Source organism: Lissotriton vulgaris, chromosome 1_1 (genome assembly GCF_964263255.1).
Source record: "Lissotriton vulgaris chromosome 1_1, aLisVul1.2, whole genome shotgun sequence".
Lineage (NCBI taxonomy): Eukaryota > Metazoa > Chordata > Amphibia > Caudata > Salamandridae > Lissotriton > Lissotriton vulgaris.
In genome coordinates this window covers 410,679,588-410,702,267 of record NC_141685.1, presented here as the reverse complement: position 1 = coordinate 410,702,267, position 22,680 = coordinate 410,679,588, and positions in this window count along the sequence as shown.

The window sequence follows — 22,680 nt, the reverse complement described above, 5'->3', positions numbered from 1 at the left end:
AAGTTCTTAAGTTCTCCAGGATCTTAGAAAGTCCATGTTCGATTTTGATGAGTGACCTTAAAAATACATGGATGAATCAAGCCATATCCAGCTACAAGAGATCGTAATGGTGAACGAAGGTTCAGAAATTCTTTTCTTCTTGCTGGCGTAATATTTAAGACATCTTGAGAGAGGAACACTCTCTGACCCAGCCAGGAAACTTGACGCTTAGCTCTAGCTGCAGTAAGAACTGAAAGGAGATCTGGGAATTTCAAAAAAAGAATTATAACTCCTCGTGGTTTAGGTGAAGTGGATGAACGCGGGCCCAGCCTATGAGCTCTTTGTATACTGAGAGAAGTATTAGGAGGCATGTCCAGGAGCTTGGGAATGAAAGAGGTGAAAAATATCACGGGTCGTCACCTTCCAAAGATTCTGGCAGGCCGTAAATTCGTAGATTATTCCTCCTGTTCCTATTTTCCAAATCCTCAGTATGTTGCTGGAGGGCCAGGACCGACTTCTCTAGAGACGTGATGCGTTGAGAATTGGTTGAGATCTCCAGGACTTGTTGTTCCACAGTTGTAATCCTCTTATCCATGCTCGACCATTTGTCCTTCAAGAATTGCATTTCCTTGTTAGTTTCTTTAACAAAGGGGCGTAAAGTACAGATCTCCTCCAAAAGCAACTCCATAGAGATAGGAGATGATGGTTTGTCTGGAGATGAAGTGTCCTGTTTCAAAGCGTTTGGGCGAAACAATAGGAGGAGAGGAATTGTTAGGCATGGATTGTGCTGAAGAAGCGCGATTGGGATTAGCTCCAGCCATTTGATCCGCAACAGTAGAAGCACTTGAGGCTGAGGATGACGCCGCTTGAGGATTCATTTGAGGACTCTTGAAAGATATAAAAACTTACTTTGGTTGACGCAATTTGCCCATAGGAAGTACAGTATTTCTGGATGTAAAGTATCAGGAAACCTGAATGTCAAAAAATAGGGCAATAAAACTCACAGGCGAGCCGATGAATAAAGATGGGACATGTTACTGAGCTAATGTATGAATGAAGACTGTAATGTAACACAGACCCCAAAAAAAAAATCCTGAAACTGGGAGTGATTAGAAGAGATTCATACATTCACATATGGCATAGGAAACATTGGTGAAATAACTATTCAGAATAGCAGTAACTGGTGTATTGCCTCAGTACAAGCGAAAGCATCCTCTGAATGAAAAAAAATCACAGAGGACTTGAAGATGTAGGCAGAATTCCATGTTGAAAAAGCACATTAAGCCACTTTTTATAGAGGTAGAGGCAGTTTAGACCAGTTGGAGTGAGGTAAACATCAAAACATGACAAAGCCTGTGGAGAGTGTCACTGATGATAAAACGGTGAAAAGTTAAAAAAGCTGCTCCTTATGGCACATGAAGATTGAGGCTTTCCTTATAACTATGTGACAGGCACTTGAAACAGTCACTAATAGCCGCCGGGCAAAGCAATGTGCAGATTGAGCCACTCTGGAGAAGGCACGCAGCTCCGTGAGGAGATTATACAGAGCAAAATCGCGGGCGTTACCGGCTCATAGACGCGAAGCATCAGAAATTCAGGAAACGTTGAGTCGCGGCTGCCGCAGAAGAGCTCACCCGATGCTGCTTACATTCCAGTTCACGAAAACAGCAGTGGCATCAAGCAGGGCACTGGAAAAATGCAGTGAAGGGTTCGTAAATAGGTCCGGTGCGGCGGAGGAGCAACCTCACATGGCCATCTTGCGTAGTGCCGTAGCCACGTCCCCTCAGTCACAGGCTCTCTTGCCATGTGAAAGATGACATTTTCTGATCACGTGCACAGCCACCTGAAAACGAATGCCATTCATCGTCAGAACTTGTTGGCAATACTTTAGTTTTAAATGTTCTTGCTTTATAGTTCCCCTTTCACTTCTTTACTTCTCATCTTTTGAATTGTATTTTTATAAAGAGGATACTGTAACTCCTCAAGCAACGCTAACAGGCCATTTGTCTGCCGTTCATTTAATCCTAAGTGAACCGGAACCTGCGTGGCCCCTTCCTCTAAAACAGGCAACCATTATGGAATGCTGTGTTCAGAAGTATATCATTGCTTTGCCATTCTAAGATAAGATTTGAAGGAAAAAACAATAAAATGTAATTTTGACTCAAAAGCCATATTAAAATTGCACCTTAGAATTTGTTTAAACTAATGCTGAAATGTCTTCATAATAGAAAATTACACGGGCAAAAAAGTGCTTGCTTTATAACATGAAATCATTCTAAATTGCATTATTAATGTCGCAAAAAAAATCCAGTAGTTACTCACACGCAGAAGAAATGTGTTTATTTAAATATGTTTATATGAAAAATCGCTTAGAATTTGTTTTGTACTAAGCTATCATTCTTAAATGTTCCCCTTTAGTAGGCCCATAAGCCATTTCTTCCCACTCTTGCTCAAAGCTTAATAGACATTTATTTAGGGTATTTTGCCTTGCACCAGCATCCTGTTAAAGAATGTGCTGACTTTAATTTTCTGTTTCTTTAGCTTCATCACACCATTTTAAATCCCTTGTATAACAATAAGCCTTGCTGTAATGCATAATGAATAGACTGATAGAATTAACTATGATTTTGATATATTTTATGTATGCTCAACTAGAACATTTTGACTAAGTCTATTGTTTTCACAGTAAAACTTTGAACGCAACTTTAGCTCATGAGAACTTTCCTCCATGGTGCCTATGTATAATACATTGTTTAACTATCCTGTGGCGTGAATGCTTACTGTGGGAATTTAGAGGAGAAGCATCAGATTTTGACGACACCATTGGGCGAGCGGTTTCCATTGGTTGAAGGTGTAGAATGATTATTAAGTTGCTACAAGTTATGTGCTTTTATATCAGTGAGTGTTCCTAGAGAGTCTGCAAGCATTCATTCATTCCTTGATTAATTCAGCGTCATTCTTATTACTCTTCATTACTGACAGCTACTGCTAAAGGTGACTTTATTCATGTTTCTTCTACCTCTAATCAATGCCACTGCAAAGATCAGTCTCCTATCACTGATATTCCGACAGTTGCTACTGCAACTGTGGGGAACTCGGCTGAGTTTCCAAAACAACTCTCTACGGGCAGTTCCCTCTATGCTCTGAAATCCAGCTCTTTTCTGAAAATGGACTCTTCATGGGTTTCTCTATGCAGGGTAGATTAGGCTCTTAGCTAGTTTAGTGACATTTTCTTTTCCAGAACACTCTGTATTTGTTTTATGCTGTCACTAATCAATATTTTCTTTGATATTTCTGTGAATTGGACTAATCTGAATAAAGATGACAAATCATACTAATCCTTTAAGATAAATAAAGGTTTTGAAAACTCTATCAACCTCTCATCCTTGACTGAACATTAAGAACCTGACAGTTGATAATAAATGCATCATTTGAATTCATCATTTCAGCTCCATTTGAACCATGGTTGCAAAAGTCAATTGACCTGTCGGGAAGCCATTAGGATTTCCAAAGGACGAAATCAGTAACTTGGGGTATTTGGTCTTAAAGTGACTCTTTGGAAATCCTCACAGGAACAATTTCCCACAGTATCATGTTTGTTCTAACCCTGGCTTCTATGCTTTGTTTGGGACGGAGAAGGCCTCTGATTGGTTAAAGACGAGTACCTCTGCCCTGAGTGCCAACTGTACTGCTGTATGGACCCCTTATGCTGATTTTGTGGCATAGGTAAACACGGATCATGCATGTCTGCCATGACACAGGCCGGTCTCATGGATTGCAGGCTTGTTTGACCGGGAGGGTTGCCCATAGTGCTACTCTCATAGGGGGTGGAAGTCTACCGCCTTCACCAGGAGTTAGCAGATCAAGCATGGTAATGGCAGCATACTGTGTAGTGATCAGAAGAAGTGAACAGGTCATTTATACCCTGTGTCAATGGAGTGAGGTCTACAGGCTCACTCACCTTTTTTAAAGTTCAGCTGCTGTGTGCTTAAATCACCCTTGGCCTACCTCAGGTAGATGTAGAGTGCTGCACAGCACAGGAGTAATAACTCTGCGCTGGATGAATATCTATCCACTTAGGGAATAGTACAGGGATAATGCAGATTTGTGCAGGAGGGATGTAGCTGTGCAAGATGGCTGCTTAGACGTGCCGGCTGAGCTTCTGACCTGGACAACAAAATTCTTCCAGAGTCCTGTAGTGACCCTAAACAAAAGTGGCCAAACTAGAGACTGTGCCTTGGTGGGTGCGCTCTGGTGCCTGTGACGGGCTGTGAGGCCCTGGAAAGTGACTGAAATCTGGAGTCGGAGGATCCTGGAGTGACGTAGGAGGCTGGTACTCCCTGGGCCCTGGGGTGAAGGGATGGCTGTGCACTCCTGGTGATTCCCGGCAGGAAAGGCAGTCAGCCGGGCGACAGTACCGGGGAGTAACTCACTCCTGGGCATTGGAGGTAGGCGATGTTGGGTCCACGGTCCCGACTGCAGACGATCCCTTGAGGTGACGGTGTCACTGAGCTGAGTCGGGCTTACGAGGTGGGCAGGGACCGCTTATTGGAAGCAGAAATGAAATGGCCCCATCGGAGGGCTGCTGTGTTGATGAGTGGGGTCACCCGATCCCCTGAGCCCTTCACTACACATTGAGAACCTGGGGCCCCCTGGAAAGTGTCTGCGTGGAGGAGCGTGGCCCTTGAGCAGGAGTTGTGATGAAGCTGCAGCCGTGAATCTTACCAGCAGGAGCCGCCTATTGAGCCATAATCATCCTTGACACACATGAACAGGGACCATATGTACAATGGTGGTCAGCAGTGAATCCTTGGTGAGCAACTGAATCCACTGGGCAGCGTGACTGTGGTGTGACCCCCCCCACCCCCCGGAGCGCTTGTGGTGAGTGCACCCCCTGGGATTAGCCTTGCTGGGTTCCTGATAGGACAGTACTGAACCTCAAACAGATGGGGTGACTCCCAAATTGCTTGGGGTCACCCAGTGGTCATGGGAGAAGCGACTTGTGCCTGGGGTTTGGGGCACCAGCCTCAGTCCACTGAGGGATCTGCATTGGGGCCGAGTCTGAGTTTCTGCCCAGCCCACAGGATACAGAGAAGGCCCAGCGAGGGGGCTCGCCAGCTTCTGGGTGTGGGTTCCGTAATGCAGACAAAGTGCAATGTAGAGCCTGACGGTCTGCAGAAATAGTAAAGGATGCCTCATGGTCAGTCTTCTCTAGAGACCAGAGAGGCTCCCAGACAGGCATTTGGTAAGACCCCTTCGCAGCCGAATTCATCCAGCACAACCATAAGTCTTTGTCTCTTTTGTGTGGGCTTGTCATCATGGCAAAGGATAAACCAGCAGGTGCACCCCAAACCAACAAAATAGTATAATACACATTGCGAGGGGTGGTACCTAGAAAGGGTGCGGGTACCCTGCCCCGCACGGGGAGTAGGTAGAGCAGCCACAGGGTACTGCCGAAATCCTAGAAGCAATAAAAGGGTTCTGAATTGCACTCGAAACAAAAATTGACCCAATGGCCTTGGATTTTAACCATCTATGCCTAGACCTCAGGAAGTTGGTGGAGAGGGCCACGACCTCAGAGGAGGAAGCAGTTACACTTCGCTCAATGGAGCAGGAACTACAGACAACAGTGGGGGACAGGAAACAAAGTGCAGCCCACTTGGAGAAAAGGCAGGAAGACTCGGAAGACCGCTCCAGGCTGAACAATTTGAGAATTCTGGGCTTTCCGGAGCACCCCGACTTTCCCTTAACTGAACTATTCCTGGAACACTGGATACCTGCTGTGATGCCTCTCTAAATTATTTAAGATAGAAAGGGCACACAGTACCCTGGGACCAGAACCAGAACCATGAGCACCACCGATAGCAATTATGGCTCAGTTGCCACCGGGGCATTATCCTACAATATATTAGGTCACATGGCCCCCCACTATACAAAGGTACGGCAATCTAGATATACCTAGACTACACTATAAGAGTGTAATACCTCAGTAAAAATTTCCTCTCCATTAGGCCCTGGATGAGGGACCACAGTATTAAGTACAGCCTGATCTTTCCCGCCCGTCTGCGGGTCCAACATGAAGGCAGGGCCCACTTCTTCGAGACGCTACAGATGCAATGGACTCTCTGGGTCTGGGTGCAGGGGGTGGACACTTCAAGGAATGGCGTGGACAGCAACACAACGGCACTCGGAACCCGGATAGCCAAAGAGATCAAAACCCCCGACAGCGAGGGACCCCTCAGGCACAGACTTTGGAACAGATCCTATTGGCAGAAGATGGTACTTTAAGGAACGAAAGGCTTCCACTGGACACTTGGAACACCTTTACTCCTTTAAGTCAGCTGTCCGAATACGCTAAACATGAGATGTGAGGTAAAATTGGGAAACACAGGGGGCTCAGGACAGTGAGATGTAATTTAAAGGATCCAGGGCCGGAACAGGACTCAAGAATGTTTAGGACATTCACAGGAAAGAATAGCTAAAGTCTAATATGCTGGGGGATTATATATAATCCAATTCATAAGGCTTTGGGGCCCAGGCCTCCATGTATTGCTAAGCTCTTGCTTGGGGCTTACGATGAACGGAATTCGGGGGTATCATTCAGAATATCCACCTCATAGGAAGTATTGTGTTCTATTTAGATTATAAGAAGGGAATCTGAAACGTTTTTTTTTACAACCCTCTTGACAGGTGGTTGAGCAAAATGATCTAGTGACTACTGCCTGTAGGTCGGTGGAATTGAGGGAGAATTACTCCAGGTTTCTGGAGGCAAATTTTTCTAATGTTGCTACAGCTGATGGTTTTGTTATTTGAGATTAATATTATTTCCCACACTGTTTCCTAATACATGTTTGAAGGGGAAGCATCCATGCAGGGGCGCACAGTAGTTATTGACACATGCGGAAATCAGAGTTCATGAAGAAGGAAACTTAGATGTACAATATGCCCGGAGACACCAAAGGAACTTATATAAGATCATAACATGGAATGTGAGGGGTCTGAACAACTCAACAAAAGCTAACTGAGTGGTCACCTATCTTAGACGCTATGGGGTTGCAATAGCCTTCCTCCAAGAGACCCATCTGTGGGGACACTGTATTAAATCCCTACAGAGGTGATGGAGGGGTAAGATTTTCTCACAAATCAAGAGGTACCCTATTGCACATGGGGGTTAGGGTAAGTTACTGTTACAAAAAAGAGGGATCCCCTACTCAAAAGCACATATATAGGATGGATCACTGACAGAATATCAGCAACAGAAATGTCGACCTACAAAAATATTGTGACAAAAATATCGTTGTCAAAAACATCAAACTCCTAGCTTCATAATGGTAAGTACAAAAATAACGAGGAAAAAAATATCGTTAAAAATATGTTTTTTTTTAAAGTTAAATTTTTTTTAAATAAATTAAAGAATACATATAATAAAAAAAAATAGAATTATTAGAACATTTTAAAAATTAAATTATCTATATATATTAAAACAAATGTATGTCTGTCTGTTTGTTCTTTATGCATTACTACACCATTCATCCGATCGGCATGAAACTTTGGTAAGTTGTTGAGTCCACTCCCGCAAAGGTTTCTGGCAAAAAAAATGTGTTAAAAGTTGTTGAGTGCTATGATATGTTTGTTGCAGTTCTTCCGGGGCACAGAGTGCTGTGTCCTATGTGCGATCTATCAATAAAAAGAGTTAAAAAAAGAAAAAGTTGTTGAGTACACTCCCGCAAAGGTTTCTGGCAAAAAAAAATACATAAATAAATAAAAATACAAAAAATTGTTAAATATCTGCCCACCGGCCCCCCAGGGCCCTCATAATATTTCCAATACTGAACGTTTACAGTTTCCGGTACAACTCGCTTTTGCAATTACCGTCAAAAAAGCACAAGGACAATCGCTGCAAGTGTGGTGACTAGATTTGTAGAATCCGTGCTTCTCACAAGGACAACTGTATGTGGCCAGCTATCGTGTCAGAAAACTTTCTGATTTATTCCTGTACACACCAGACGGAAAAACAAAAAATACTGTGTATCCACAAGCACTCGAATAAATAAACAGAATTCAAACAATACTTTAAAATGTTTGCCATATTAAAATGAATAAGTTTCAATAAAAATGACACAATGTAAATTGAATGTTATCATAACAAGTTTCCTTAAATTTCCTTTCTTCTGAGATTACAGCAACGCGTGGCGTGTAAGCTAGTAGGTAATAAATATAATGTAAAAAATGTAACATACATATATAAAATATAATATATATACTTACTTAATAATGTTAGTAAATAATTATTTTAATAAATTATAAAAAAAGTTAGAAACATATTAAAACTGATAAATACATATATATATACATAGACCTGTGAAATAAAAATAATATATATATATAATAAATTAAAATATTAAAATATTTTTCTTTTATTAAAACTACAGTAGACACTACATTAACTGCAACAGTAAGGAAAATACTGGATAGCGGAGGGGAATAATTTACTATTCCCACTCCAGCAAGTACAAAAGTAGGTAAAGTGTTGGATAGCGGAAGGGAATAATGTACTATTCCCACTCCAGGGACTGGAACAGTAGGGAAAGTGTTGTTTAGCGTAGGTGTAAAAATTACTATTCCCACTCCAGGGATACCAACAGTAGGGAAAGTGTTGGATAGCATAGGGGTAAAGATTACTATTCCCACTCCAGGGAGTGCAACAGTAGGGAAAGTGGTTGATAGCGTCGGGGGAAAAATTACTATTCCCACTCCAGCGAGTGCAACAGTAGGGAAATTGTTGGATAGCGGAGGGGAAAAATTTACTATTTCCACTCCAGCAAAATAACTAACATTAATTAACAAACAATTAATTAAAAATTATATTCCCCTATAAATGACACCACCAATGTTGTAAAACATAACACAATTAACATAATGAATTAACAACTAATTAATTATTAACAATTGACAAGCAATATACATTTTATGTAAAAAATTCAAAAAATATAGTACATTTAAATTACTTACTTCCCAGCCTACTCCCCTATCAACCCACAACACGCTCTTAAAAAAATGACACAATTAATTAATACTTTTTAATAACCAATTAAGAAATAATTAATAATACATTATTTGTCACAATTAACATTATAAAATACAAAATACATAAATATTAAATACTAAACAATATTAATTAATTAATTATTATTAAATTACTTCCCACCCTACTCCCCTATAAAACCACAATTAGCTCCTAAAACAATGAAACAATAAACATAGTTACCAAATAATTAATAATATTTTAACAGCTAATTAATGACTAATTAATAATAAATTAATGACCAAAATTAACAATATTAAATACATAAATATTAATGAATAAAAAATATTTATTAATTGATTACTATTAAATTACTTCCCACCCTATTCCCCTATAAACCCACAACCCGCAACAGAACAAAAATGCATATTTGGAGGTGCTGCATTGAGAGAACTGGGGGTACACCGCCCCGGGGCAGGTGAAGCTGAGGGCCTTGTTGTGGCAGATTGTGGGGCTCTGCTTCTGGTGGTGTGTTCATCTGCCTGCTACGACTGCACCCGAGCCTGGCATACCCTTGGTGGTGTGGAGGAAATCGAGCGGAGGGCCCCTGGCACCTATTGCCTCAGTGGTCTGCTTGAGGAGCCCCTATCCCCTTACTTGGAATCCCGTATGGGGGGAACATCGTAATCTGGTGTCCTGTGAGCTGCAGCCATGGCTACGCAATGGTCAAAGAAGGAAACCGTGAATAAAGACCCCTCCATCAAAGACCTGCTCCAGAAAACAGGCAGAAGAAGGTTGGTGAAGTAGGGATGGATCAGGAAGTGGGGCATGCTGCTGAACCGATTACAAAAGAATTTATAGAGCAGCTCTTCTGCTCACTCCGGGAGGACTTTGCAAGCCTGCGACAGGAGATGGCCTCCAATGTCAAGCAGCTCCGGATGGAGCTCAGTGAGGTGGGGGACAGAGTGGACGCTCGGGAACGCAATGGGGACCACCGAGAGAAGGAACTCACTACCCAATCCCGGGAACTCATTGACCTTCGTGAGTGGAATGAGGAACTATACATCAAGCTGGAAGACCTGGAGAATCACTCGAGGTGCTCTAATATTCACATCAAGGGCGTGCCCCTTTGGGAAGACTGTGGCAAGCTGGAAGACTGGCCCTTCTTTTCTTTAAACATCTGGTTCCTGAACTGCGGGACAAGGAGGTCACGTTGGACCGTAGGCACCGGGTGGCCTGCCTCTGGACCAGGCCAACCACAAGATATCCTGACCTGCCTGCACTCCTGTCAACAGAAGGAGCTCATCATGGCCACTACACTTGATCGGGCCACAGTGGAATTTTAGGGTCTCCAGGTGGGGGTCTTCCAAGATCTCTCGCCCCTCACCTTACAGTGGCGCAAAGATCTACGGCCTGTTACATACTTTGTGAGCAAGTTGTTAGATACAGATGGGGACACCCGTTTCGCCTATCATTTGTCTGGAAGAATCAATCACATGGGGATGGAAAGATAAAGGCGGGAAATACCGTACTTGGTGACTCCTTGACAGTGGCGGAGTAATCAGATGCAACGGAAGGGGGCCCCACTGCCGGGAGGCCTTCGAGAGTGGGCAGACGACGTGGCCCTAGGAGGGTTGCCCAGACGGAACCTTCGGAGGAGGAACGCCAACAAGAAAGGGAGGCCGTCCTGCGACATCTACAGAGCAAGGAAGGCTCGGACAACGGCAACCATTGATGGCCCTTGGGGGCTAGAAGACTGCGAACTGTTAGCAGAATGTTTGGTCCGATCCCAGTAGGTTACAACATCGGTCTTGGTGGGGGGGGCCCCATCCCATGAGTAGCGATAGCGGACCGTCGGATCCATGGACCCCTGCACGTCAGTGATTACTTTTCCTGTTGGAAGAAGACGTGAATTTCCTTATAACCTACATTCCTCTTTCAGCCTCTCTTTCTTTTCTCCTTTCCTCTGCCTTTTTTCTCCACCAAGAATGATCTGCTGGCATTCCACAGACAGGTAGGATAATTCATCCACTCTGGTGCGCCGGGGGTGGCGGGAGGGGGCTAGTTGGAGGGAATGATGGAGCGAGGTGGAAAAACTAAATTTTGTATGCCCCTCGTGAAGTCCCTTTCTCATAACAGTAACATGAACTAATCGTGTGGCTTTGAAAATTAATCAACATAGAATAGAATGCACAAACAAGCACACATGGGAAACTAATTTGCTTATAATGCAAACTATAATCGACTAACTAAGTGATGTTGTTACGTTCAATATTCATGCAGCAGCCATAAACTAACCAAAAGCAGCATGAATGTGCTTTCTGTTTGTTTATTTGTGGCAAAACCATGAAGATTGGTGAGTAGATGACGCATATATGTTGCTTTATTTGTTAGGTAATAACTAACAGGGATACCTTAGTAAGAGGGAGGTAAACAGAAGGGTTATAATTCAACAATTAACGTTTGATTGTGTTTGTTTCTCTAATAGAGCCTGTTCTGGCCTATGAGGTCTAGAAAAAAATGGACGTTTCTGTGACTCCGAGATGGAAGTGCAGTACGCTTGCGCGTGGTGAAATGAATTGCAGATGAATATGAGTTGCCTGTGCCTGTACAGAATGGGTCAAGGACAGTGTGCCCTGAAAGTCCAGCTGAGTGCCAACAAAATGGACATCCGTGCTGAGAAACGTGGGAAAACAGGCAAAACTTACCAGTTAAATGACATGAGCGAAGCGGATATAATAAGGACAAAGACCATTTTCATTGAGCAAATCTTGCTGAAATTAAACAATAAGATGATGAGGTTATGCTCATCCACCCCTCGGATTAACCAATCAGAACTGTTAAAAGACACTGATAGTTACTTTTGTAGATAGATTAAGTAGGGAAAAAGGGTATAAAAGAGTGTGTCCGGACTTAAGAAAAAACTCCCTTCTTCGATTTCCATCTTTGTATCCTGACATGCTGCCGGAATGCTTAATTTTCCTGAGGCGTACAAACTTTTAATTTTTCTGAACTTTAACTTTATTTGAGAGAGTACGGAGTCTTTAGATAAGGTTAATAGCTAGAGAGCATAGGGAGATGAACTTTATGAAATATTATGTCTTTGCTAATATTCATGTCCTATAATCTCAATAGTAATGTTCTTATTTTTGAGCTTTTAATCAAATTTGAATATAAATGTATAAGTCAAATTCTCTCTTTTCCTTAAATCTATTTTACATTAAACAAATTTAGAAGTGAATAAATACAGTTCATTCTAGAAGATTTTCTTTAAATAAAAATTAGATAAATGAAGAATTAAGCTGGTCTTGTTCATCCTTAGTCTAATTTTTTACTAGCAAATCCATTGACAAATAATGGTGGTGTGTCTGAATAAATTGTCTTGTTGATAAAACCATGGTAAAACAATTTAAACTGCAGGTGTGCATATTATAAATATTTAGCTTAATTTAGACACTCCGCTATGATCCAGCAGCTCTCCTTTGAGTCGCACCAATCCATGAAGTAGAGTAAAGTGTGTATGAGTGACTCGCAGTGTTATGGGCCTCACTGATGAGTAAATGCGTGATATGAAACTTCAGGGAAAGGTGAGAGGTTCTTGAAAATATTTCCGGAGTAGCGCTGCATCAGTAATTAGCTTGGTAGCAGAGCATTGGTTGCTATAGAATTAGCTAGGATAATGTATAAAGCGATGTATACAGGATTTGATGTACACAATTATGACTAACATCTGTTGAGTTTGTATTATGTTATATGTAGTCTGGAAAAGGCTTCCGGAAAGTTTGGGAAGCTGGTAACTCTGTCTGCAGGCAGAGGTAGTTTGGCAAGTGAAGTTGCACATCGCATAGTCTGTTTCCAAAAGTAGTGTTATCGTCGTATATCACAAGTCTAGGGAACTTTACGTGTGAAAGGATAAATGTATAGCAAGGACAGTCTATAAAATCTTAGCCTTCAAGTACAGGAATCATTGTGTATCCTGATTTAAAACTTACTGCTGAGAGAGTAATAGAGGTTAACCCAAGTTTGAGAAATGAGTGAGGCAGAGGGATGTGCTATTTTATCAGAGAGTGTAAAATTCTGTGGTAGAGAAGAGGTAAGCGCTGTCTCCCGGAAATACAGAATACTTGTGCGATTGAGAAAACTATCACTTTGGTTTAGTGAAACAGACAAATGGACTTTGTTTTATGTAAGTTTACTAACCGATTCAGTTGTACAAAAGTGTAAATATGGCGTCTCGATAAACCTTGTAAAGGAGGGGTCATTCGAAGCTGCAGAAGCTGGAGCAGAGCTGACGTCAAGTGTCGCACAGGGATTGGTCCTTGTGACCAAGACAGAGTTAGGGCTGATTGGTGCATCAGTAAAGCAGCGAGACTATTGGTTAAGCACTAAGACAACGTATCTTGTTCTAATTGGTGCAATAGTGTGAACCGCGATGTGATAGGCTGGTGTTACAAAGCAGTTTGTGGAAGAGTGCGCAATCTTTTGAAAGACAGGAAATTATCAGAAAATTTGAGTTTTATTACGGAGAAGAAAAGGAGAAACCTTCATGGTTTAAGAGATTGAAAAATGTATTCAAGAAAGACAAGACAATAGTAACAAGAGAGGGAAAATTACCTTCTCCGCCAAAAACGCCTGCTCCTTACATGATGATGAAATATGGCTATCATACATGCATTTAGTTAGAGAATTGGGATATACATACCAAGAATGATGGTGCGCTAGCATTTCCAGAAGTAGGATCTTTCAATTTGGCAGTTTTACGAAATTTAGGAAAAAAGATGATGAAGCTTGCACTGAGACCTAGACCAACTCAATTTGAAGCACTAGTTGAGTGGGAAGATGAGATGCATGAGTTAGAGCGAGAAAAGTTGGAAAATCATCGAGAACCAATAGGTAGATTACGTGGATTATGTAGAAAAACCCATGAAAGTAGAATGAGAAGATGGAGAAATGCTGAGATGTGTGATGGAATGTATCCTGTTAGATTAGCAGACGAAATAGAAGGGCGAAAATGCACAGAGAAAAGGAATAATGTGGAATCAGGAAGGAAAAATTATATACAACTGGTAAAGCTGCTGCTGCTGCTGATCGCGCATTGTTTTATTTTAAAATTGTCCGAAATTTCGTATTTGCACATCAATTGTTCTTAAACTCGCTTATTTGCACTAGATCTTAGAGGAAGGCAGCGTGTTAGGCTGTTCCTCATACCTTGTTTCTTTTGGCTGCCGAATCCCGTGCTCCGTTCCACCACGGCTGAGTGCCGATTGAGTGGAGAGCACATGGGCAGTAGGCAGACCAATCACTGTACATCCCCAGCGAGCGGGAGGGTGGAGCCAGGAGCCCGCGCTTCCCACGCTTCCCGTTACTTAACCCAATGTGCTGGCAGACGCGCAGCGGACGAGCGCAGTGGGCGCGCCGATGGTGCGCCTAAGGCAAGCCCGTCTGCGCCCGTACGCGACCGACCGGGACCAGGGGCCATACCCCCTGCAGGTGGTACCCAACCCCCGCAGGCCACCATCAGCTATTCTCGCAACGAGCTGCTGGCGCATGCACCCAATCCTGGTCATAACCACAGACAATGCACTCTGACGGGTCCTGGACTTTCATACGGTCCAATCTCCTGTCACGCTTGCAGATGGTCTAGCATGGGCCAATCACAACCAGGCTGCTCGAAGAGCTGTGATCACTTGAAGCTTTTCTGCCTATATTTCAATGCTGGATCCCTTCCTAAGCATGCCATTGACATATGGGACCTGCTGAATGAAAAGAACCCCGATCTGGTTTTTATAACCGAAACCTGGCTGAATGAGACTAACGCCCCAGACCTGGCCAATGCATTACCTAGTAACTACAAAATTATCAAACAAGACAGAGTTGGAAGCAGGGGAGGGGGGTTGCTATTATATTTAAAGACCACCTGACCTGTATGACAGTGCAGGTAACCTCCTACAATGAACATCAAATTCTCCCTTTTCAATTACTCCACGAAGGCCTCACCATCCTAGCAGGAACAGTAATTTATAAACCCCCTGGCCAACAAGTCAATTTTTGCGCTAAATTACTCACCCAACTTCTACCAACTTGCCTAAAATACAATAACTACTTAGTAATCAGAGATTTTAATATGCACTATGAGAAAAAAGACACCCTAGCAGTTTCCCAACTGGAGAGTGATATGAGGATCCTTAATCTTAAACAGTGGATAGAGGGACCGACCCATACAGCTGGGCATACGCTCAATCTACTCTTTTCTAACATCAAAGCCACAGACATTCATGAGACCTTGCCATTACTTTGGAAACATCACTCCATCATAGTATTCACACTGGGATTATCCATTAAACCAATGAAATCCAGGGTAACCCATCAGATTTCTAAACGAGCCTGGAGGCTAGTTAACAAATGCACCTTTGAAGCACATTTTTGAAATACTAATATAGAGTTCTCAGATGACACCACAGTATGTGCAGATACAGCCCCTCTTGAAACTGAGATTCATCAAACGCTAGACAAACTGGCCCCTATTCGGAAATCCCGGAAACGGCCCAATACGGAAAAATGGTACACCCCACAATTAAAAAGCCTCAAGAGGGAGTGCCAGAAACTTGAACATCTATGGAGATGGCTCAAAAACGAAGCAAACAAACTAAGTTATATGCTCAAGTTGAGGTCCTATAATCTCACCATAAAGATTACAAAAAAAAATGACTATTCCCAGCGCATCAATGAGAGCTGCAATTCAGCCAAAGAACTTTTTTAAATTGTTAAGGAACTCAAAAATCCGTCTAGCACAACTCAAACCCTTACCCCTTCGGTAAAAGCCTGTAAAAGAATTAGTGCTTTCTTCACCGAAAAAATTAGAAAGATCTACACCACCTTCAGTCCCCAGAGTTCCCATAGTACAACCAATGCAACCAATACAGCCCCGCCCACTCCCTATCTGGAAGTTACACCAACCCTGGGCAGCTTTGAGCGCCTCACAGTTGATGAGGTTCTGAAAACTATGAGTACAGTAAAATCAGGATCCCCGTTGGACCCCTGCCCCCATTTCATCTTCTCAAAGATTGCCTCCACGCTGTGCCCCCTGATTACCCAGCTTTTTAATAAATCCCTAAGAACTGCCATCTTTCTGGACATGCCTCAGTGATTCTCCTCTTGAAAAAAGCTGGGACTGACGTCCTTAACCCCGAAAACTACCGCCCCATTTCTCAGCTCCCTTACCTTTCTAAGGTTTTAGAGAAATTGGTAAATGGTCAGCTGACAAAATATCTGGAAACAAACCATCTCCTTGATCCCTCCCAGACAGGATTCAGAGCCAACAACAGCACTGAGGCAACGCTGCTGGCTGTGTCGGACAGTGTCAGATCATGCACCGACCAAGGAGGGGCGGTGAATCTGATACTGTTGGACAGAATGCAGCAGCAAAACTTGTCTGCAATAAGGGAAAGTTTGATTCCGCTTCAGACTGCTTAAAGAAATTGCATTGGCTGCCGATGCGCCAGGGAGCAGTTTTCAAACTACTCAGCCATACCCATAGAGCTCTCTACAAAACAGGCCCTACAATACTTCAGGAAAATATCGAATTTTATATTCCCACGAGAAACTTGCGATCGCTTCAATCAGCCCTCGCCAGAACAAGAGGCATTAATAAAACAAGGACAGGAGGTCGCTCATTTTCCTACCTAGCTGCAAAGAGGTGGAACGAGCTTCCTCAAGACTTAAGACATACCTATAACTATCTCCATTTCTGGAAAAAATTAAAAACACATCTATTCCCCAAACCTTAAGTACCAGCATACTAGCGCCAGGTTGGCAGATTTATCAGTTCTGGCATTAGCGTCTTGATATCCCTTGGGATGAGTGTTGCGCTTTACAAAAAACAAAATAAATAAATAAATAAAAATTATGGACATGATGAGTCAGAGGAAACGGTGCTGGAGGAGATATTAAATAGGAGACCATCACCATATCAACCGGGTTCTATATGGACCACTCCAAATACTCCACCAGTAAACGATAGATTTGCTGAAACCCCAAAACGATTTTCAAATTTTAGAGACCTTCCAGAAAGGGTAGAAATGAGATATGATTCAAACACCCCGGTGATAGAAACAAGACTTACCGGTACTCCACAGTAAAATTATGAAATCAGAAGAAGTGTAGCAAGAGTAGAGAGACAAATCAAAGAACACCCAAGTACTTCTGAATATCTACGTTCTACAAATGAATTAACCGAAAAGATACAGGAACTTACTAAAAATATAGAAGCTGTAACAGTCCTAGTAACAATAGGTCCTGTAATTCCAGTATTCAAAAATCTGAAAATAAAAGAACCAACTTTGACGAATCCTTTAAACCAGAGTTTGCAAAAAGTAAGAGAAAAGATTTATCCAGATTTGAAATTAGGCGAACAAGTAACATAGTACCGCCTGACTTGACTTTTAATGAGAGCCTACCATATAAGTTTCCAACTGGAGCAGAATCTGATTCTGCGACGCCCGAAAGAAATGTAGAGAAAATAGATTTAACACAAACCCCAGTAGGACCAACAGAACAAGAATTAAGTGATTGGCTTAAAACTCTGAAATTAAAAGGACATGAACCTAAAGTATTAGATGCGGCTAGACTAAAAGTTGACATGGAAGAATTAATTATTGGAACAATCGGAACGGATAGACTAAAAACATATCAGGATGATGAACTGATGTTCATGTGTAAAAGTTTTACTTGGAAAGCAAAAACTATACATGACCAATTGCAAGGATTAGCTAGTGAATTAGATGTAGATTTTGCAAAGAGTAAAACATTACAGAAACCCTACAGGGTAGATTTTACAGAAAAGTATATTGAAAATATGAATACTGCAGGAAGATTAACCCAAAAAAAAGAGCTAATTGTCTTACTAAGAAGATCGGGAGATGTGAATAAATGGAAAGCAAAATGGGCAAAGAAAAGAGAAGCCAGTGATAAATCTACATTAGCGTTCCCTGTGAGAGAAAAAGAGACAGTAGTAAATTAATTTCCTATGAGAGAAATACCGGAGGAGGATATGTACATGTTCTTTGGACTAGACATGACATATTATCATTCACTAATGATTTCCCCAGATTGAGAAAAAAAACAGTAGAATGGTATCAACAGGTAGATCGATTTGTAAAGGTTTCAAAGGTACTATGGGAAGATCTAGTTGGATTGTTTGACATAGTAGTACCAGCAGACCTATGGTCTGAGTGCAAAATAACAGTGAACTGGCCGAAAACTGAATATCCTTGAGACAAAGTGACAAGTGATGAGGAAATATGAACACGTAATAGTGTTTTTGAAAAATAAAATTCTGCTGAAAGAGACAGATTAGGTAAAAATTGACAGGACTTTGCAAGAATCGAAAGAATCTGTACATGCATTTTATGAGAGACTGTTGTTAGTGTTTAAACAATATAGTGCATATGAGGAACAAAATGAAAAAGATATGAGTAATTTTGTGTATCGATATGTGTTTGGATTAAGACCAGAAATAGGAGACATGATTAAGCATAATTTGATGGGATGGCAGTCATGTTCTGTAGACGAGGTATTGAGACATACAAAATACTGTAGTGAAAATTGAAGTTAAGCAGAGAAAGCTCAAAGAGAAAGCCATGTGGGCACAAGTGAAGGTAGCAGAACATCAAGTGGCACAAATTGAAAACAAAAGTACAGATGGGAGTCAAGGAAAATGAAGGGAAATTTTAATAAACCTAAATTAGTAGGGAACATTGAGGAGCTTAGGAAAAAGTATCCTTGTCATAATTGCGGCAGGGTAGGGCATTAGAAGAAAGAGTGTAAGTGTCCACCAAGAGTTAATCCCGAAAATACATCATTGAATCCGCAGGTGCAGAATGAGGTAATTCAGCAACCATCGCAACAGCAGCAGGTAGTTACTCAGCAAAGTCAGGTGCCCCAACCGCCACTACCACACAGTGTGAATCTGCAGAGATACAGTGCAGAGACAGGATTCAGGGGAGGCGAGCAGGTAAACCGATTGCCCAGAGGGAATGTGAGACCTCAGTATTGGTTACAAGAGGATGGCGGGAGTGAGTCAGATGATAGCTTCTGACAGTGCCTGAGAGACAAAGAAGAGTGTGTGCTTGGAGCCACTCTTGAGGTAGATCAGTCTGGTCCGTTTGTGAGTGGAAAGGTGAATGATGTAAAAGTAACTTTCCTAGTGGACACTGGTGCTACCCGTTCTACTGTTAGATCAGTAGAAGTTCAAAACCTACCTCTCTCGGGAGAACAAATCCAGGTTGTAGGTGAAGCTAATAGGCAGATTAAAACCTCCTTAACAAATCCAGTTTAAGTAGAAATTGGAAATTTCAAAGAAATGCACCAATTTGTGATGTGTGATAGTAGTCCTGTTAACCTGTTAGGCAGAGATATTCTGTGTAAGATGAACGGTGCCATATATTGTTCACCAGATGGCGGAGAGCTCCAAACCCCAGATGAAGATTGCTTGTATAAAGTGACCATGTCAATGATAGAATCAGAAAATAATGAATTGTTTTCTGTGTTTTACTGTGCAGAATTTAAATAAACAGTAAAAGAGCAGTATGGGATTTTACAGGAGAAGATATTGGATTAATGAAAGGGGTAGATCCTGTGAAAATTTCTGTAAAAGAAGGAGTGAGTTATCCAAACATTCCCCAATATAAAATGACAGCAGAAGTAATTGACGGAGTAACACCAGTAATAAACAAGATGATTGAACGAGGCATTTTTAGAGAGATAGAAGGCAGTCCTTGTAACTCACCAATAATGGGATTAAAAAAGCCTAACGGAACATTTAGGATTGTACAAGACCTTAGAAAGATTAATAAAATTGTTGTTCCATGTTGTCCAATTGTACCAAATCCAGCAGTAATTTTATATCAAATTCCACATTTAGCAGAATAGTATACCAGGATTGACTTGTGGAATGCGTTCTTTACGGTTCCATTACACCCAGAAAGCCAGCCAATATTTGCGTTCCGATTCAGAGACCGCATTTTGTCATGGTCCCGAATTCCTCAGGGGTATACTGGGAGTCCATCCATTTTGAATCAACTGTTAAAAAAGTCATTAGAATGTTTGAGCATGCCTGGAGAATCTGTATTGGTCCAATATATTAATGATCTGTTAGTGGCATCAAAGACAAAAGATGAATGCATGTCAGATACAATTGCATTGTTATACCATTTGGCAGAAGAAGGGCATAAAGTGTCTCCATCAAAATTACAAAAAGTGCAATACTTAGGTCATAAGATTGCTAAAGGAACTCGGCAAGTCACTACAGAAAGAATCAAAATGATACAAGGAATGCAACCACCAAAAATACAAAGACAAGTTAGAATGTTCTTAGGGATGGTGGGTTACTGTAGACAGTGGATTAGTGGATTCTCACTAATAACAAAACCCTTGCAGAGGCTAACTAAAGCAGACATCAGAGCCCCTATCGTACTAAATAAGACTGAAATGGAAGCATTTGAACAGCTAAAAACAAGTTTATGTGAAGCTCCAGCTTTAGGAATGCCTGACTATGAAAAAGAGTTTGAGCTGTATTGCAGTGAGCGAGAAGGATGTGCATTGTCAGTATTATTACAAAGACATGGAAAACTGAGGAAACCAATTGCGTATTTCTCAGCTGGTTTGGATCCAGTTGCAAAAGCCTTGCCAGGTTGTCTAAAAGCAGTAGCAGCTACAAGTGTGAGTTTGGAACAAAGTGGAGTAATAGTAATGGGATTTCCTGTGAGGGTATATGTACCTCATTCTGTGGAGATTCTCCTTACTAGGACAAAAACACAATACCTTACAAATAACAGAATGATAAAATATGAGAAAACAATTCTAGGTGCAGATAATGTGACAATTTCATGATGTGTGAATATAAATCCATCTACATTGTTACCTGATGCCATGGAAGCTGAAGTAAGAAATGAGGTTGATCACAAATGTTTGGATGTTCTTGAGTACTGTACCAAACCAAGACCTGACATCAAGGATGAACTATTGCCTGAATCTGATTATGTGTTATTTGTTGATGGTTTGTGCCAGTGCCTGAGAACAGAGGAGGGTGCTTTGAGTGCTGACAACCAGTACGGATTTGGGGTTGTCCATGATTACAGACAATGTGGTCCCAAAGAGGTTATTTAGCTTCTGCAGGATCTCCCATCAGGAATGCTGAATTTGTAAAAATGTTGATTGATGCTATTTAGTTGCCTGATATAATTGCAGTGGTAAAATGTGCAGCTCACAGAAAAGGAGATGACTACATCACTAGAGGCAATAGGTATATCGATTCCATTGCAAAATACTGTGCCAGAAATCTTGCATCCATAAATCAGGACAGGAAAGAAGAACATGTTTCAAGTCCTTTAATGCTAACCACAGTAGTTGAGACTTGGCAGGAAAAAAGACAGATGCAGGAAGAAGCTAGTGAAGAGGAGAAAAACATTTGGCTAAAAGCAGGGTGTAGACAAAGAGAAGAAGATGAAATTTGGGTTTACAAAGACGAAAGACCAGTAATGCCTGATAACATGAGTTCAAATATGGCCCGAATGTACCATGGTCAAGCTCATGTTGGGAGGGATGAATGATCAGATTGTTCAGACAAGCGTGGTATAATCCTAAGTTTAGGATGATTGCTGAAAGCCTGTGTCAGAGGTGTCTAGTGTGTCAACAGTTTAATCCAAGAAGAAAAACAGTTGTGGGCTTGGTAACCATAGGACGGGAGGGAGGTCCGTTCACACGAATGCAGTTGGATTTCATCGAACTGTCACCATGTAACAGACTCATATACGTCCTTGTAATTATTTGCCTGTTCTCTCTGTAGGTAGAAGCCTTCCCCACCCGGAGAAATGATGGAGTTTCTGTCGCAAAACTGCTTGTGTGTGAAATCATACCACAATACGGTTTTCCAATAGCAATTGAAACAGATGGTGGAAGCCATTTTCAGAATGAACTATAACAAATGATTTGTGAAGCACTGGACATTCGCCAGAAACTGCATTGTGCTTACAGACCAGAACAAGTGAATGGAACAATAAAAAACAGAATTGCAAAAATGTTTTTGGCAACAGGACTGAAATGGCCGGACGCATTGCCACTTGTTCTGATGACCTTAAGGATTATACCTGACAAAATGACTGGATTGAGTCCATATGAGATTTTGATGGGCAGAGTGATTAGACAAGCATTTGTACCAGTTGATAAACTGTTAACTATTAATGATGACATCATACTGAATTACTGCAAAAACCTGTCTGACGTGGTAACTTCTGTATTCCAACAGGTGGGAACTCAGTCAAACACAAAAGAGAAACATCCAGCTCATAATCTAGTTCCTGGAGATTGGGTTTGAATAAAGGTACACCGAAGACGAAATTTCTTAGTACCTCGCTGGCACGAGACAGGTTATTTTGGTCAGCAGGACTGCAGTTAAATGTGCTGGAGTAACAGATGGGTGCATGCCAGTCATACCATCCGTGTGCCTGAGCCTGAAAATCTACACGAGGAAGGTGAAAGCACAACTGACTCTGATTCTGAAGGAGAACCAGAGAGAATTCCAGATACTGAAACTCGACAAGAACGTCGACGTCTGGTGGTATCGGATGCTAGTTCTGCATCTGAAGGAGAAGGTGAAACTGTAGAAAAGCCAAATTTTG